We start from the raw sequence: 9,631 nt of genomic DNA, 5'->3' as shown, positions 1-9,631 counted from the left end.
CCTGACATAATCTTATTCGTCAACATCCTAAATGATTGTTGAGAATACTGTTTAGTTTTAATAATGGAAGCCTAAGCTTCAAAACTGCACATATTATTTAGCCTTTAATAAACACTGTGTCCTACATGCAGGTAAACTTAGAGAATCCCCGGTTGTACAGTTAAACACCTGGACTCATTTTATGTATCATAAACAGTTCAAACTATGATCAGCTGTTAAGACAGTAAAAATGCATTTTGTTTAATAACTCACCTTCAAAGATAATTTGAATATATTCACCCCTGCTTTTAAGTTAGCTTTCATTATAAAATAAGTAAGGTCACAGTTAGTAAGACATTCAACAAATCTTTCAACAAACATCTTTGGGGCTAAGAAAGTTTCATTACAACATATGTTTAAAAAACACATGAAAGTTCCCTGTTTTATCACATGGCTTAATGTAGGAGAAATCATGAAGACTCATCTAAGCTGAGCACAGTGAAATACCACATCTAAAAACCTGCATTCTCCATTCTAGTCTCCATAGTCTATCAAAGGACAACCTGAAAACAGTCATCGACACACACACACACACACACACACACACACACACACACGTGTATGTATACAGCTATATGTATATTTATGACCGTGTTTCCTACTACTTGAAAAAATGTTCTGGACTTTACTACAGGATCATTAACTTACTCGAAACTATTTATTCAAAAAACAGTTTAAAATTACCTCCACTTGTTTAAAACTTTTATAATTTTGAATCCAAAGATTCCAGCTGCCTTTTGTTATTATGGACTTACTCAATTTTTCATAAACAAGTTTCTCAAGAATGAATTTCCTTAAGACAAAAGCAATAAATCAAAATTTCTTTAAATCAAAACCTTGTCTTAAATTATTTAAATGTCTTTAAGTCAAAACATTGTAATAACATTTCAGACAGAGCTACAGTTTACTATATGGACTTTAACTATACAAAGAGACAGATATGAGAATAAAACTTCTATACTAAAATAAGTCCAGATTTCTATGTTAACCCACTGGAAAATACTGAAGAGAATTGAAGTTTCAACTATTGTGTCATGGTAAAAGCTGTCCCTAAACCCCCAGGACACTGAGTGTGGGTGCTGAGACCTTTGTGAAAGCTTCATTTCACTTCAGAGTAAAATGTGTGCCTTAGAGAGACATGTGGATGGAGAGAATCCATTCAAAGCCATTTGAATTAAAAGTACTTTTCCCTATCATTTTTTAAAGATTAAACTCTTCCTTTTCTTGTTTTGATAAATATACTACTGCCATTTACTTAATGCCAGAGTAATTTTGTTCAGTTTGTACCAGTGAAGTCTTAGAGAGAGGGAGAGCCAGAAGGAGGGAGAGGGAGGGAGGGAAGGAAGGAAGGAGAGGAAGAGGGGGACAGAGAGAGAGAGAGAGACAAAAGCACTAGCATTTTTTTATTAAAGGAGGCAAAATTCAATCGCCTGCACAATAAAATCACCATTACTGTTCTACATTTAGTCAGCACAGTTTAATTTACCAATGACTAGGTTCATACATTAGAGAAATATTAAAAGGTGTCCTTAATGCCCAAGTCACTTACATTATTGTAATTGCTAAATTCACAATTTAAGGACCTTCCAATGCAATGTAAAAAGAAATTACAGAAGCTTTTATTTGCAAATCTCTGGTTTCAATAGGGGAGCATAACAAAAATGAGTAAAGCATTTTTCTCCCTAAAAGATTATCTTCTAGTAAGGAAAAAAAGGCAAGATAAATTTGGGTTTTTTCTTCTTTAAAAAAAAAAAAAAAAGGCATGCAACCTAATACTATTATACTTACAACCCAGTAACTATTCATTTAAGCACCAATCAGATTTAACAGGGGTTAACTTTTTGCCATATGTAATTTGTTTTTAAAAAAATAAGATGTTAGGTATTTTTCACTTGTTAAATATATGTACCTTTTACTTCCTCCACCTCAGTCCTCTCCCACCAAACTGCCACCCTGAAGTTTGGAATATCCTTCCGTGAATGTACTTACAGCAATGTATAGTACTGTTTTGTGCAGTTTTTAATCACTAAATGGAAAACAAAACTCTATTTTAATTTCTAAATAAAGTAGTCTAGCCTTCTCTTTCACCCATTATCAAATATCTGTTATCAAAATTTTAGTATTTAAAAAATTGCTCTATTTGGAAAGTGAAAGTGTTCTATTATCTGTGAATGACTGATATAGATACGAATTAATCCATATTAAATAGAGGAAAAATGGTTACATAGTGAACAGAAAAGTGATGAGGATGTTACCTTCACAAACAAAAATTATGAATATGTGCTTACTCTACCCTGATCATTTTTTATAATTATGGTTTCAGTGTTTACATCCAGTATGTATTTTGCTGAGGAAAGCTATGATAGGGTAGCAGTCATCATTTTGCATATGACTTTATCCTCATCTTTTTGTTATTCACTTTTACAAAATTTCCAACAATTCTTTTATCCACTGACTTTCAAATCATTCTCTGCTGAAACTCAATTATGTGAATACTCTTGCAGATTATCTTTTTAAATGTCAACTGTCCCATCTCTGCTACAATTTTATCAGTGGCTTTGTTTGTAATTTATACTTAATACCCCTTTTATTAACTTTCTAAAATTTTTTAATTGGCAATTAGTTTACATTGTCTTTTCTTTGTTTCCTGCGACATTAACCACATCAGATTATGAGGAAAGACTTATCAACAAAGATTATAACAGAAAAAATGACTGCAATTAGATCCACTTTATAATCATTCAATTCATCAGTAAATAACTGCACAATTTTTTTTAATTATGAAATACCAAGATGGCCTACTGTTCTTCTTACTTTGACTAAATTTTAGACCCCTTTCTTCCTGACTTCAGGCCCCTTGACCTCCCTTTTCTTAGAGTGTTTACTCTAGAAAATTGACTGCAAACTCTGTTTTGCCCACTTTTACATATATGTGCATCTCCTTTAAAAGTCTCTTGCCAGCTTTAAGACCCAGGAAAAGTCTTCCTCAAATATCTGGAACCCATCTTTTTGAAATGTAATCATCCAGGAAGATAATACCCCCATCTATAAGTCTTTCTGGAAAGGTAAGAGACTAACTTCAGTGGGTATCCTACTGCAAAGTAGAATTGCTATAATGAAGGTACCAGCCGGAAGATACCCTTTCCACATGGTCAAGGCTCATTAGCAAACAAAAGTAGCCTGTGATATCCCCACCTGGCGCCAGCCCTTTAAACTCTCTTTCCTCTATTTCATTAGTTTTCAGCAAAGCCTTCCTTGCCTGTTGAACTTGTCTGAAAAATTTTTCTTCAACAAGGTTTTCCCCAATTCATTTTACTAACTGCCAGAACTTCTATAATGAATATTCTGCTAACCACAAATTCCTGAATTTCAGTATGTGGCAATGTGGAGAATCCTAGTGTTTTTTTTAAAGGGCAGTCAAGATGCCTTGAAATGAACAAAATGTCTTTATGAACATATTTACTGCTTAACCTCCATAGTTATGTAGTATTTTTATCATTCAAATAACAATGTTTGATTTTTAAAACCAGGTGTCCTGCTTTACATTTTTATTTCTATAATACCTGACATAATACCTACTGCATAAAATTTATCTCAAAAATGTGTGATGTTCTACGATTATAGCCATTTGATTCCTAGATTCTACATCTCTGAAAAATGGCTAAAATATAATGACAAGTTATATGAAGTTAAATGTATTTACTTGTGTTTCAGATAGCACAGCTACACAAGACATGAAATTAACCTAAGAGTCCAACTGTAGGGAACTGGTTAGGGTTAGGGTTAGGGTTGAGTAATGGTTAATAAAAATTTATTCAATGGGATCACCTGCAATATATATGCCAATATACTTGATTAGAGAAATGAGTGATTAACAGAGCTGGAGGTAGGAAATACACAAGGTGAAACTGTGATATCTCAATGGCAAACGGAAGCCATCCTTGAATTTAGGTCTTAACAAAATAGCATAGAGCCAGCTTGAACGGGACAAAATGAAACAATTTGAATACACAATTAATCATACATATAATCATAAATATATGTAAATATATATATAAATACATACCTATATGTAAATACTATGTAAGTACAGGGTCAAGCACACTAGTATCAAAAACTTTTGAGTTCCTTCTGATATTTTAATCCAGGAAAAAGAAAAGTAAATCCAAAATCAACTAATTTTATGAAGTCAGAGGAAACTTAGCATCAACTACTTGTCCTGAAAATTTGAAAGGAAATAATTAGACATTTATCCTGACTTTTTGTACAAATAATTTCAGTGTAACCCAACCAACTCAGTTTTTAAGAAAGAAAAAAATTATTTTCGACAGGTAAATTCCAACTAATGTGCACTGATCAAGTTTAAAAAAACCATTATGTTATAAATGCAGTGAAATCAGCGGCTCAGACAGTATTTATAGATATATTAAACCATTAGATGAAATGTTAGGATAGTTACAAAAGAGGGTTCAGGATGCCACGAGCTGAACCCAATGATTAGTCGTAGACTTTCTAAGTATACGATAAGCAGACATCGCACGCATGTCTCAGGACTCCATGCAATGTAAAGATTAAAATACCACCTATCAAGTATTTTGCCAGAAAAAGAAACGTCTAATCTAAATGTAATCAAGACTGTAGAGCCAAATTACATTATGATAAAAACAAACAGGAAAAGTTAATTGATGTAACAGAGAATGAAACAGATACAAGGAGAATGGAAATGCTCTGCAAGACATCTATATTAATTTTTTGTGGATGGTGTAACAATTTACAAAAAACTTAGTGGTTTAAAGTAATACAAATTTCCTGCCTTAGGGTTCTCCAAGTCAGAGGTCCGATGTCTATGAGCTATGGTCAAAATACTGGCGGTGGTACATTCACTCCGAGGCTCTACTGGAGAATCCACTTCCTTCTCTTTTTCCGCTGACAGAAATCCCCAAATTCCTTGTTTTGTGGCCCTTTTGCTCCATCTTCAATGCCAGAAATACTATGTTTCTCTGACCACCCTTCTGAATCACATTTTCCTCTGAATCTCCTCTCTTGCTGGTCTCACAGTTTGAAGTACACTCGTGGTTACATCGTACACACCTGGATAACCAAGGAAAATTCTCAACTTGAGGTCCTTAACCACAGCTGCAAAATCTCCTTTTCCCTATAAAGTAACATATGCACAGGTTCTGGGGATTAGGATATGGACATCTTTGGGGACTACTGTTCTGCCTACCTCAACAAACGACTCATTTTCTTTAATGAATCAGTGCAATTAAAAAAAGCTGAGAGTAGAGATGATTGTTCTAAGTTTAGGTATAATTAAGAGACATAACAAAATACTCTGTATGGTCCTTTTAAATACTAATTCAAATTTTACAAGATAATTTTACCAGACGCAATGACTGCATTTTGCATTGTGGGCAAACGAGAAAATATCCCTATATTTTAGAGATCTATCATTCCATAGTTAATATATGATATGCCTTTCCAGGTAATGCCTACGTGTGTGCACATACACACACATGCACACGCACACACTCGTTTAAAAAAAAGAATGGATTTAAGTGTGGTTATTACCTAGGATAGTAATTATGGATAACTTCCTCCCTAGTTTTATTTATCTATACTTTATGACTAGCCTAGAGTGAGAATGTGTAACTGGAATGATGAAGACTCGTGATGAAAATGAGAAACCACCAACAGCATAGATTTATATATTCCAAGACTCAGAAAAAGAGAAGCTAACATGTATTGAGTATGTAGTTTGTGCTAGACAATATATCAGAAGTTTTGTATACATTTTTTAAGTTTATTTCTTTAATTTGAGAGAGACAAAGAGAGAGAGCGCACGAATCCCAAGCAGGCTCTGGTCTGTCAGCACAGAGCTGGACTCCGGGATCCAACAGACCATGAGATCAGGACCTGAGTCAAAACTGAAAGTCTGAACTGAATGAGCCACCCAGGTGACCTGGAAGCTTTGTATGTATTTTCTATGATCATTATGGCAGTCCCATGAGCCTTATACCATAATCCCCATAAGGTAAGTTCCTCAGCATCCTACTTTCAGCAAATAATCACTTTGGATTTAAATCCCTATCTCTCTGGTTTTGAATCCAATTACTTTTTGAAATGCTGTGCTAACACAACTGCTTCATCCCCGCACTTAGAACAGGCTTATGCACAAGCTGAACAGAAAGAGCTCCATTCACTTGTACAAGCTAACGTATTGATGTAGAAAGCTGTCACTTCATTTTGAACCCAGCTTGCACTATGGTTCTCCATAAGCTTGAACAAACTTGCCATCACTAAAATGTTTTTAATGTTTATTGACTTTTAAGAGAGAGAGAGCGAGCATGCAAGTGGGGGAGGGACAAAGAGAGAGGGAGACACAGAATCCTAAGCAGACTCCAGGCTCTGACCTGTCAGCATAGAGCCTGGAGCAGGGCTCGAACTCAGGAACCATGAGATCATGACCTGAGTCTAAGTTGGACACTGACTGGGCCACCGAGGTGCCCCTGCCATCCACTTAGAAATAAGTATCATTTAAATGACATTGCCAAACTTGCTCCCACTCTTCTGAAGCAGCTTCACTTCTGGGATTATTTGCAATTCCCTCAGGCCTACTGGAACTCTGTGGCTGTACTGCACACACTCTCAGAGAGATGGGCTGGAAAACAGTCTCTTCCCCTCCAGGCATGACACCTGATTCCCCAAAGTTCATTCACTGCTCCACTACTCTTCTTTGATGCAGAGCATCTGGGTGACATCTCATTTGTTGTCATGACGCTCAACAAAAAAAGTGGGGCCCATTTTACACAATCATAACAGGAAAAGTGAATAGTGCATGACAGAAGAAGTACTAATTACAGAGAGAAAGCAGGTTGCTTTATTTTGTGTTGCTTTGTTTTCAACTTTTTATCATTCTTTTCATTTTTATTTAAATTCCCGTTTGTTAACACAGAGAGTAACATTAGTTTCAAGTGCAGAATTTACTGATTCATCACTTACATGCAACACCCAGGGCTCATCACAAGTGCCCTCCTTAATACCCATCACCCAGTTAACCTATCTCCCCACCCACCTTCCCTCCGGCAACCCTCAGTTTGTTCGCTATAGTTAAGAGTCTGTTTTTTGGTTTGCCTCTCTTCCCCCCGCCCCAGGATCATCTGTTTCTTAAATTTCACATATGGGTGAAATCATATGGTATATTTGTCTTTCTCTGGCTGACTTACTTCGCTTAGCATAATACACTCTAGCTTCATCCATGTCATTGCAAATGGCAAGACTTCATTCTTTTTAATGGCTGAGTAACATTCCACCATCCCCTCCCCCCCACCCACCCACATATACACCACATCTTCCTTATTCATTCATCAGTCGAGGGGCATCTGGGCTCTTTTCATAATTTGGCTCATGTTGATAATGCTGCTATAAACACTAGGGTGCATATATCCCTTCAAATCAGTATTTGGATAAATACCTAAGTAGTACAATTGCTGGATTGTAGGATAGTTCCATTTTTAACTTTCAGGAACTTCCATTCTGTTTTCCAGAGTGGCTATACCATTTTGCATTCCCACCAAGAGTATAAGAGAGTTCCCCTTTTTCTTCATCCTCACCAACACCTGTTGTTTCCTGTGTTGTTCATTTTAGCCGTTCTGACTGGTGTAAGGTGGTATCTCACTGTAGTTTTGATTTGTATTTCCCTGATGATGAGTGATGTTGAGCATTTTTCATGTTTCTGTTAGTCACTGTATTCTATTAGTCACTGTCTTCTTTGGAAAAATGTCTATTTATGTCTTCTTCCCATTTTTTAACTGGATTATTTGTTTTTTAGGCATTGAGTTTTATGTAGCTGGTCACCCTACAAAAGCAGTATCCATCCCAACTTTCTGTGACACTGTCCTTCCAAATATCAAAACCTTTATTCAACCAAATCTGTCAAAATAAAGCCAAGGGCTGGTTAGTGGACAACAAACATTAAGCTGTCTCCACTAAAAACTAAAACTTAATAGGAGGTGTGTCCTCTGATTTAAGGATTTATTAGAGAATTTCTATAATCAGTACTCATGCCTTAGAATAAATTCTTACCATTTGAAATCCAAATTCTGTCTTTAAATTAATATATAATTGATATAAAACATATTAGTTTCAAGTATACAAAAGAATGATTTGATAATCATACATACTGTGAAATAATCACAATACATCTAGTTAACATCCATCACCATACAGTTACAATTTTTTTCTCGTGATAGGAACTTTTAAGATCTACTCTCTTTGCAACTTCCAAATATACAATACAGTATTGTTAAATTCTTAGTGAGCCTGATGTCTCTCACACTAATTACACAACAAAAGGAGATCATTTCCTTAGGAACAAATGTGTTTATACACACCCAGATTTCTAACCTATTACACGACTCTTGAACTACACAGGTTTGAACTGCACAGGTTCGCTTACACGTGAATTTTTTTTTTTACAGTACAGTTACTGTAAATGTATTTTCTCTTCCTTGTGAATTTTTAAATAACATTTTATTTTCCCTAGCTTTATTGTAAGATATAGTATATAATACACATCACATTCAAAACATGTGTTAATATGTGTCAAAATACTGTGTTATCAGTAAGGCTTCCTGCAATAAAGTTTTGGGGGAGTCAAGTTACATGAGGATTTTTGACTCTGCAGGGCGTCAGTGCCCCTAACGCCCAAGTTGTTCAAGGATCAACTACAGTCTCTATACATTTTCATTTCTTTATTTTTGACATATTTCCTGAATCTACCTAACTCTTTTGCAGCCCTTTTACCAGAATGTGTCTCATCATTTCTTTAAGGTAGCTTCCTCCTACCAGGCCACCTGCTTCTGATCTTACCCTTCTTCAAATCACCTTCCACAGTAAAACAGAGTGGTTTCTCCAAAAAAGGAGATCTGCCCAACAGCTTTCCATTAAACAGGAGATACAATCCTAGGTATTTAGCATGACATATATATGATCCTTATGATTTTAGTCTTGCCAAATTTTCTTTTTTTTTAATATTTATTTTGAGAGAGCAGGATAGCATGTACATACACATGCATGCAAGCAGGGGAGGGGTGCAGAGAGAGAGACAGACAGAGAGAAAGAGAATCCCAAGCAGGCTTCTTGCTCTAAGACCAATGCAGGGCCTGAACCCACAATAAGGGAGATCATGACATGAGCCGAAATCAAGAGTCAGACGCTTAAGACACCCAGGCACTCCAAGGCTTGCCAAATTTTTAATTTCACCTATGCTCTGCATGAAATTATCCAAATCCACTTGTATTCCCCCCGCCCAAAAATAAGTTCAAATCTCAGAAATACTTTGCTTCCACACATACTTCTATAGCCCATAGACAAACAAAACAAAACAAAACAAAACAACCTCCTGCTTAGCAGCACCCTTGGACTCTCTTTAGACACTATACTGTTTGTTTTCTGAAACAGACTCTTTTTTTTTCTTTTTAATGTTATTTATTTTTGAGAGAGAGAGACAGAGTGTGAGCAGGGGAGGGGCAGAGAGAAAGGGAGACACAGAACTCTAAGCAGGCTCCAAGCTCTGAGCTGTCAGTACAGA

Source organism: Prionailurus bengalensis, chromosome A1 (assembly GCF_016509475.1).
Source record: "Prionailurus bengalensis isolate Pbe53 chromosome A1, Fcat_Pben_1.1_paternal_pri, whole genome shotgun sequence".
NCBI classification, from domain to species: Eukaryota; Metazoa; Chordata; class Mammalia; order Carnivora; family Felidae; genus Prionailurus; species Prionailurus bengalensis.
Note: the sequence above shows the minus strand (reverse complement) of the source record.